Below are 10,854 nucleotides of genomic sequence, written 5' to 3' on the forward strand. Positions count from 1 at the left end.
GGTACATGGTTAATGTTCAAATGTATTTGCTGAATGAATAAATGCTCTGGGGAAGACGCGTATAGTCTAGGAAAGGAGACCACCAATCAGAGAGCTTTCCATTTGCCAGTTGTGTGGCCATAGGAGTCACTTTATAACCAAAACATGTCTTACAGATATTCGATGTTATTGTGAATTACAGCCACATATTGATCAGGATGACATTCTTTTAGGGTGAACCATATAATATGGACTCTCTTTGACCATCTTTGGTTTATAAAAATGGCAGCTTTACATGATTCAACCTAATAAAATTTCTGTATTTTAAATTAGGCACATGCTTGATAAAACTATTTTTCCAATATGCTTTTAATTCTGAGGAATTGCATTTTTGCTTCTCTTTCTCTCACCACACATACAAATGTTGAGGGAATCTTTTAAAAATAAGCGGGATGTTGGCACTGTAAAAATTCAGTTTTATTCCTGTCTAAGATTATCCTTCGTCACTATTTTCTCATTGGAGGAATAGTTCTCCTCCATTTGGAAGCAACTGGCAGATGTTCCCTGCTGAGCTGGCTCTGGGGTTTCCTGGAATGCCATGGTGTTGAAATTCCACTGTGCAGAATTCTTTCTTCACGCTTTCCACCCCCTGCCCAGAAACTGCCTCCATTGCCTCCACCCCACTCACAGAGTATTACTAGTCTTTGTTTTAATCTTCTGCAATAGTATCCATGCCTTTTCTCTCTCCCTTTATAAACAATAATTACAACTATCTTGAGCATAGGCAAGTGAGATTAGCCTTGCAAACTGTACAATATAACTCATGTTATTATTTAAGTTACGCAAGGACCAATGGGAAGGTTTTAAGTCTATCAGCTGCAAAATCCTAGAGCTTTTGGTGCTGGAAAGTCAGTAAGATACTAGGGGACAAGCAATGCCTTAGTACTATTCAATGGTCATTCAATAAATACTTACGGAGCACTGACTATATTATTATATGCTAGGATATGTTTATTGGAATATGTGTATTAAGTCATTTTTACAACTGACAGCAGGCTCTGTTAGGGAGAAAGGTAAAGAAAAAAAAAGGGGGGATAGTAGTTGCCAAAGGCTGTGGGAGGAACTCTCTAAGGAGGCTTCAGCAGGACGTAGGAAGCTACAAAGTAGACAAATTTCTGTATTTCATAATTTTGCCTCATTTGACCATGTATAAGGCTAACAATTGCTGAAGGCTGAATTAGCTGTATAATAATTTGATGTTTTAAACCAAGGTATTTATTACACAAATCTCTATACAAGAGTACCCATGAAGAAGCCCTACCCCCACTTTGAATCTTTCCACTGCTCAATTGCTGGGTGACTTTGGGCAAGTTACTTAGCTGTTCGATGTCTCAGGTTCCTTATCTGTAAAAATGGAGATAATAATAGTAATACTTCATAAAGTTGTTGTGAGAATAGCACAAAGTGCTTAGAGCAGTGGCAAACAAATTATAAGAATGTAAATATTAGTTATTTTTAGTTTCAAGAATATCCCAGAAGATGCTAAAAATATGTCTTAATAATAGCTATATTCTCCTCTAGGAGCTGTTGTAGCCTTGGCCTTTTTAAAGGTCTTCTGTATTGTTTTTTTCCATAAATACTCAGTTTCAAATGGTTTTGAAAGCATTATTTCTTTTAAAAATCACTCAATGCCCTAATCCAGTAGGTTTATTATCAGTCAGTTCTTTTTTCCCACTTGATAGTTAGACTAAAACTTCTCTCTTCTTAATTCCAGTCTATTTTTCCTCATTAACATCCTTATACTGTGCTGGTGACTTTTTTTTTCTTTCTTCGTGTTTACCTCTTCTTGATATTTACAGAAGTACAAGAGAGAATTTGTGAACTTAGGCAAACTCTTCGGCGAGAACTCCCCAGGGAGCTTTTACAGACATCCCAGTTTCCGTTATACCGTCTGTAGGCAGCACAAGCAGACAGCCATGGAAACTCTGGGGATTTCTCATGAATAAAAGCAGAGAAAAATCAAGAGCCACCCATTTGTGATTTAGGAAGAATGAGGTTCTAGCCTTTCTTTTGAATTTCTTCAAGGGCTTTAAATTATGAGGTACACTCACAAAATACTATACCGTCTTCAGCATTCTTGCTGCTGTGTTCAGAATTGGGCCAGGGAGGTTAATTCTAGCCGCGGTTCACCAGAAATTTCACAGTGGGATAATTGGGGGTCTCAACGATCCTACCGTCATTTAGATTTTTTGTGCATATTGAAACTACATTTTGTGCTTTGACATTCTGTGATTATTTCATTTAGTTGTATCAGTCATATTAAAAAAAGCTAAACTAAAACTTACAAGGTTTATTTATACTTCCTTTGCATTTTATACCATGGTTCCATTCTGGAGTCTTTTAAACCCCAAACGTATATCTAGACCTAAGCATTGAGCTTTATGAGACAAATTTTCATGTCTAGTGAGTTTTCATAATTTTCCTGTGTATCATATTGTTTATCAGAGTATTTATTTCAAGATGTCATGTTCAGAGTTTAGTGAGGTCAAGTTTTAGCATCTGTTAAGAAGTTAAATTTTTGTTACTTTTCTTAAAAAACAAAACAAAAATGATTTCTTATCTTTGATACCTTCAACAAAGGGAAAAATAGCACTGTTTTTATTCTATTACATAATTGACCATTTTAATTTTGAAGAAATCCAAGAATTTTGAAGAATCAGAAACTATGCAAGAGATGTGAAACTGGATTCAAAAGCTACATGTCGATTTATTCAAGCAAAAACTCTGACTTCTTTTATGGTTCAGTTTTTATTCTAGCTTCTCAATAAGTCTTTATCCTTAATACCCATCTGAGGAGGTGGCTAGGGTATGACATCAAAATACTTCCATTTGAAAGTATGAGATTTCCTTTTTCTCTCCTGTGCCTTCATTTTATCCTCTATTTTATGTTTAAGGCAAGTTGGGTACGTGAATTACACTTAGTGCAAAGAGGACACAAAGTGAATATCATGTTGGTCAAACCAACTTATCTAAGTCAAGGGCTACCAGCCTCTCTGCTCTGGCCCTGAAGTCTTGTGGCTCCCTAGACTGCAGTTAGGGGTTGGTGGTGATAGTGGAGATAGTGGTCAAGTAATGGACATGGGGCCTGAGGACACAATGCCCCCTGGGGTTACTGATAAGGTAGTAATTTATGGCAATGGCCTCCTCCATGAGAGTGTGGAAACCAGCAAGCTCCAGATTTTCTTTTCCCCCCAGCTATCCATACCACAGCTGGCATGAGCATTTGCAAAGCAGGTGGGTAGGCCATCTTTCCATTGTTCTGTCCTCCATTTACATGCGCCTGGCCAGGGCTTAAGTTCATAGATGTTTCAATGAGGTGCCAGATCAACTGACATATCTCAGTTGGTGGGATGCTTGGAGTGTTCTGATAAACCTGAAAGCTTAGTCTTGCTTAACTAACTCTAGGACCTTTTAGCTTAAAAAATGGAATCAGGGCATCAGGCAAAGGTAGGCAGACAGCTGAAGGAGGTATTGTGACCTTGGCCTTGTGATGTGGTTTGTTCATTTAACTGCCTTTTGTAAAATAGTGAACATCAATCTAATCAAGATTTTAGCACTAATGGAACAAAATAGCCACATCGTTATTCCTGTGCAAGGAAACACTGAAAACCAGACAACTTCAGCTGCTGCTTCATATCACAAACAGTAGAATAGACAAGGTCACACTTGGAAATCCCTCTTGCCTTGTTATTAATCTATTCCTGCAAGCTGCGGACATCATCCCCTTTAGGATATGGTGAAAAGAATAAACTATTTCCTGGATTTGCTATAAGATTGAAATAGATTTGATTGTCTAAAATATTTTTTCTAGAAGATCTGCAGCACTAGGATGAATGCTGAACATTTCTGAATTCTAATTGTAAGCGCTAATGTTGTGCATTAGCAATTAGCCTCAAGAAATTCTTACTTTGGGTGCCAGATTAAACTAATTTACACTTACTAACTGACTAAACATTTTTTTAGTTCAATGCTCACATTCCTACCATAATATTATACTTTACACTTTTCCTACTATTTTATAAAATTGTGGGAAGAGTGAAATATTTCAAGCTTTGAACCATAATTCTTCATGGCCTCCTGGAGGGCTGTGATACAAAGACCCTAAAAATACTAATACTGTCAGATGATACTATAAACTGTCTCAATGGATGGCATAACCTCCTGAGTAGGATGTCGCTACCAAGAGGAATATCCTGAAACATGACAATACGGTAACATTCTTTTTTCTAGAATTTGTCTATGTATACTATTGCTAATCTGTCAACCCAGCTACATGCGCTATGCAATGTTCTTTAAACAAAAAATGTCACAGAAAATCAAGCCAGTTATGTATAATATGGGGAGAAGTTCTGTATAAGTTGGTTTGGGAAGATCACCCAAAGTCTATCTATATTTAATCAGAGTCTCATCTAGATTCAGTATTCTACCCTATAATCTTATTTATTCTCAGAATGAAGCACAGTAAGCCTGCTTCTACTTGAATTTGAGCCTCTGAAGGTCAACTATAAGCTTCAGAAAGTGACTCAGGTGAACAACTAGATTGTGACTTTCATTCTGAGCTGGTGCCTGGCCATTGCTATGGAAAGAAAGACCACGTCTTGGTCATGAGTCAGGAAAGAGTAAAGGACCTTTTAGGATGATGATTTACCTGGCTGAGCATTAGTCACTCCATGCTGGACTTGGAACACAGGATGTTTCATTAGCTGTGGGAAGTATAGCATGTTTTCTGACAAATATCCCCTAGAAATCAGATTCCAAAGCCCCCTTTATCCTTGGGTGGTTTAACGCTCCACACACTCTCTGCCTTGCTTTGTTAGAGCCTGGACCTCTGCCATTCCTATGATAAAGGCAGTGGGGAATGTCTCACCTATCTTGGTAATTTGAGCTTTTGTCCCATTCTCCAGGCAAGATTTCAAACTTTTAATTACCCACTTAGTAAAACCCAGATGTCCCATTTCAAAGACCTATTCCCATTAGGGAATTTTCATTTCCAAGCAATAGTTGGATGAAATCCTAGAGTTTTACTGCATCCCATTTCCAGCACTTTAGCTTCACTTTTTTTCCCTGAGTAAATAGGACCCTAAACTTTTAATTCTAAAAACCCATTTTAGATAGAATTGGGAGTATACCACAATCCACTACACTGAAGCTTTCCATCTAAGCCCTAACTGGTTCTTTTCAAAATATTTCTTAGCATGCATCTGGTTCATAAACCTTCTTGGGGTGCTAAGAGGATAAGTGACTTTCAATTTGAAAATACATTACAAAGTGTTCCATCTCTTAAAGTTTAAGGAATACCCTAGTCAAGGTCTTAGAACATTTACCTGACAGTGATTTTGATAAACGGATTCATCACTGGGTTGGAAAAGGGCCAGCGTGAGATGGCTCTTGGACCAATTTACTGTGGTCATGTGTATTGGCAGAGAAGTATGCGTCTTGTGCGACCTTGTTTACACAGGATATTTTCACAGCTGTGCTAGCTGAAAGTCTCAGCTTCAATTGCTATCTCCATCGACCAAATTGGCTGGTCTAATCACCTGTTGATGGTGTTCTGCATCAAATAGCCATTTTCTAATTTCAAGAGAAGATAACTTGGGAATTTAAACTGGTTATATTGATGTGTAGGTAAAATAACAATGAAAGGATTTAGCGTTGATAATCACACTGAGATTTAAATTAAAGCAGAGATAATTAAAACTGCAACTTCGAGATGTCCTTTCTATGACCTAGGGATGAGTGACTGTACTTCATAAGGGCAATTTCAGGCTAGGATGCAAACTGTGACCATTTCTGGGTAAGAAGTGATATTGTATACTCTGAAAGTTGCTTGCATAGGCATGCAGGATCACAATAACTTTATTTCCCACAACTGGAATATGCACAGATATGAAGACCTTGAATAGCTGGCAGAACCACAGGTTTCTAAAGGGCAGGGTCATCATTCATGTTAAACTATGTGTAAGTGGTATCCTGGGAAGCACAGATGTGCAGAGGGCTAGGGTGGCAATGCAAAACTTTTCAATATATTATTAAAGGTAGATCAGAGTTACTAGCAAAATAAGGGAGTCTTGACCTTCTGTATACTTTATATTTTAAAAAGTCAGAAAATTTGCTGATTTTTACTCATTTCAATGGTGAATCATGTAACGTGTTCCATGGGTAGATAGGTAGGACTCTGATTTGGAATGGAAAGTTCCATTTCTATAGATGAAATCTAAAAGACCCTTACAGAAACCTGCAGGTCCTCTGTTATGTATCAAAGGACAAATATTTTCATGTGGAGACTTGAGACAAAACTAGTCTCAGTGGGCGTGGCAGCTTAAGAGTCAACAGTCTAATGTTATGGCTTTTATGAAAAATAAGATTTAACATGAGAGAGACAATATCAATTTCTCATTTATGTCGCAGATCCAGCCATTTTCATTCCTCTGATCCCAGGCTTTGCCTGCCTTCCTGCAACTGCACATGCATTGATACCAACTCACTTTATGGAATACTTTTGCTCTCTCCTAGAATATTGGTTTTGTGAAAAAACAGTACCAGTTTTGTCATTCCTTCCATGTGATAATTTAACATTGTTTGGCTAGATTTTAAGGAAATTCATGATTTGTAAAACAAATGTACTTATTCAGAAAATATGTTTGCTTCCATGGCATTTTATTTGCAGTATGTTTTCTGTAAATTATATTTCAAATAATTGATAACATGTGAGAGAAGCTATATATAACATTGTATGAATCTTCTGTGTGTCTTAGTTGTGAATATCCAAATATTCATTTTAGGGGGGTGACTTTTTTATCGATAGTTAAGCATCAGGAACATATATATGCTCTGAAATTGATAAATGTATATGTCTATAGAAAAAGTGAAAATAATGTTAAGCACTATCTTTTTTGTAGGTATACCAGCTTCTGAAGCTGATATCTGGCACTGTTTCTTTTATCCTGCTGTAGAAATTGAACCCTCCTTATATGATTAAGTTTTGTGGGGATGGGTGCTATTAAGGAACATGGTGTTTGATTATCACTTGCAGATTTTCTGAACACACTGGCAGAGGGGATGGGCCATCTTTAGGTAGCACGTGCTCTGGTCTTAATGCATATGAGTTTGCAGCATTTCTTTAATTGTCCAATTTGTTTTATATTACCAAGTGGTTTTGATTAATGAACCAAAACAAGTGAATTTGTGTACAGAAGACAGAAAGAATTATAACTCAGATGGTTGCTTTTAGGTCAGTACAAGTTACAATAGAAATACATAATCTTGTTATTGATGCAACATTAATTCCTTCCATATTGAGGGGGATGAAGTACCTAATTAAAATTCCAACATTTCTTTCCCCCTTTTTAATCTTCCTACACACTAGTAAAAATCTACAGAACCATGAATGAAATATTTTAGCTTCCCAGACACTGTGGATATTCATCAAAAACAGCTTCGATGCTACTAAGTACTGAGCGGTGTAAGCAACGAATGGCCTTTAATCCCACTTGTGCTTCTCCTGCCTTTTCAGGAGTGGAAAGCAGGTAGCCTCCTCTGCCCTGAAGTACAGGAGCTTAAATTCTGTGTCTCCCTATTTCTGTTGTTTTTAAAGACATTTTTATTTAAACAGCTTTTCTTTCCTCTCCTTATTTAATAAGCACAAATATTGTGCTTACTGTATGACCAGAGTGTTCTAAGTGCTTTACAAATATTTATTCTCTTCCATTCTCTTATGTGTTCTTTTGTCCCTTCTTATCTCTCTGTTTCAATTACATTTATGTGTTACCAACTTCAGAACATTTTTTTTCCCCTCTCAGCATCAGGTAAATTCAAATAGTGCATCACTTTCTCATAGGATGTATATAGGAGACAATGCAAAGGTATCTCTGTGTAAGGATGGTGGGAAGTTCTCTGGGGTCTCTGGATGCCAAAGAAACGCACTGATCTTTGTACGTATTTTGTATTTTGGTAAGATCAAGCTTTCTCTTTTCCCAACTGCATCCCTTCACTCAGTTTTACCTGCATGTTTAAAAGGCATCTAGTCAAATAAAGTTGGAGAAGCACTGCCTCTAGTAAGCTGCTTGCCTGAAAAATCATAATAAATGTTTGCTTATTAAGAGTTCCTACAATCAAGGGATCTGTTTGTAGTATGGCATTTCCTCAAAAAAAAAAAAAATCAAACACTGAATTACCATATGATCTAACAATTCCTCTCCTGGGTACGTACCCCCAAAAAAATTGAAACTAAGGACTCAAACAGATATTTGTACACCAAGTTCCATGGCAACATCATTCACAACAGCCAAAAGGTGGAAGCAACCCAGTGTCCATTGACAGAAGAATGGATAAACACAATGTGGTGTGTACATACAATAGGATATTATTCAGCTTTAAGAAGGAAGGGAATCCTGACACATGCTATAACATGGATTAAACTTGAAGACACTATACTCAATGAAATCAGCCAGTCACAAAAGAACAAATACTGTACAATTCCACTTACATTAAGCACCTAGAGTGGTCAAATTCATAGAGACAGAAACTATAATGGTGGCTGCTAGAGGTTGCAGGAAGGGGTAATGGTGAGTTATTGTTTAATGAGTACAGAGTTTCAGTTTGGGAAGATGAAAAATTCTGGAGATGGTTAGTGGCGATGGTTGACAACAATGTGAATATAGTTAATACCACTGAACTGTCCACTTAAAATGATTAAGACGGTAAATTTTATGTGATACATATTTTACCAGAATAAAAAAAAGAAAGAAATCTGTTTTAACCTAGCATTTCCCAGTTTATTTGATCATGAGACACTTTTTCAAGGAACAAAGTTTTTGGAGAAATAATAACATAGTTATGAAAAACCTGGTCTATATGCTCAGCATTGAACCGAACAAATATGAGCTGTGATAATTTTTCTACCATACCTGCAACTCTTCTATTCCTCCTTAATTCATCGTTTAAACTCCCTGCTTGTATACAAGCCTAAGTTATATCTGACAACACCTGTATATGTCCTCAACTTAAAAAAGCCTCAAATTAAGAGAAATGTGGCAGTTAAAATCTATACAGCTTGATGGTGGTGAAAGAAGAAAAGGAAATAGGTAGAGACTGTGCAGAAGCTTTAGTCTGGGTATATGGTAGGTGGGGGCTGCCATCATATAAAAGGGACCATAAGGGGGCAGAAGTTTGGGAAAGCAGGGGATAAAGAGATTGGTTTTGGTCATGTAGACTAGACATCTTGTAGGGATGTTAGAACTCCAGGAGAAGGGATAATATGACCAGGGTCACAGAACACAAGGCTCTTTGGAATCAAGAGGAAAACTGAAGGGTTAATCTTGGCAAAAGATAGAGGGGGGTCTCTCACACTCGGATATGAGTTATCTAAGTCCCCTTTTCTAAGGTGAATTTACAATTAATGAGATGAAGGATCTGGAAGTAGCAAAGAAAATAATGCATGGTAAGAGTGTCTGAACTGCTTCCTCTTACTCTGAATAATTTTCTGTTTTTGGAGGGCCTTTATTTTTCATTTTCAGAAATTCAGTATAAAGAATACATTTTAAAGGCTTTAATTGTGTCTACTATTATAAAGGCAGTACAAGAAATTAGAAGCATGATTTAAAAATAATTCCTCTGATTTTGTTCTCTCATAACAAAAACTACATCAAACAATTAGTCTTCAGATGTTAGGAGTTAAGAACGCAGTAGTTTATAGTCAGACAAGAGGACAAAAGACATCTCTGACCTCTGGAATAAAGTATACTAAATGCCCTAGCCTTGCACCAAATGAATTAAAATTGTCTAGTTTTCAGTCACAATTTGAAATATAATACTCGTTACATGAAGACATCATCAAGTTTTAAGCAAAGGAAAAAAATTATATTCATGCTGAGCCTATTGCTACGAGTGATGTGGGAGACAATAGCAGCGGATTTGGAATAGTGTAAATGAGGATAGATGACAGCCCTGTGTCCCTTAGGTTCAATGCCTAGCACAATGCCGAGCACACAGTAGGTGCTCAAAAATATTTGGCGAATGAATGGATCAATGATGGAATTGGTTTCTGAAGGTTAAGAACTGTTATCATCAAAGAGCTGAGCTGCAATGAAATGTGTTTCCTGAGTGCACTTTAATATTTTCACTGACATCTAAGAGTTAGGGGAGGGATCACAGGGTGTAAAAAGTGTTAGCACTCTGGAGAGAAAGGGATGGTTTATTGTACTTCCAACAAAGGTCAGTCCTGGGGAGTATTAATTGTAAGTGAAACTAAAGAACATTTGGGCTGAATGTCAGGGGGAGTTTTTGAAGAGTAAAGTGTGTTAAGCTTCATAACAGAGCCAGAGGTAGAAACTCAAGGGAACCGAAGGAAATCTCAATGTCTGGAGAATTTACAAGGAGACTGGACCAAGTCCTGGAGGAGTGGTGGGGGAATCCTGCCCCTCAAAGGGGCATGCACTAGCAGAGCTTTCAGGGTTTTATCTTGTTTCTCTGTTGTGTACTGCTGCACTGGAATCTTCTAATTAAAATACAAACAAAAATATGCATATGTGTGGTCTGGTAGAGGGGACTTAGCAACTTGGGGAATATCACAGTGATAACAATACTATAAAGAGTGTGCATTTGAGAAAAGACGCTATGATCAGGCAAGATTCTGAGAGAGTAAGCAAGAAGCAAATGGTTCATTCTGCAGTCCTTTGAAATGGTGGATTTATCAACAATTCATATGATTAAATGTAAATTTCTACAACAAAATATAGTATCCAATGCTAATTAGAAAAAGTGAACTAGTGAATTCCTTTTAGGTCTATGATTCTTGGAAAATTAAATTTGAGGACA

Source organism: Rhinolophus sinicus, linkage group LG05 (assembly GCF_036562045.2).
Source record: "Rhinolophus sinicus isolate RSC01 linkage group LG05, ASM3656204v1, whole genome shotgun sequence".
In the NCBI taxonomy this organism is placed as follows: Eukaryota; Metazoa; Chordata; class Mammalia; order Chiroptera; family Rhinolophidae; genus Rhinolophus; species Rhinolophus sinicus.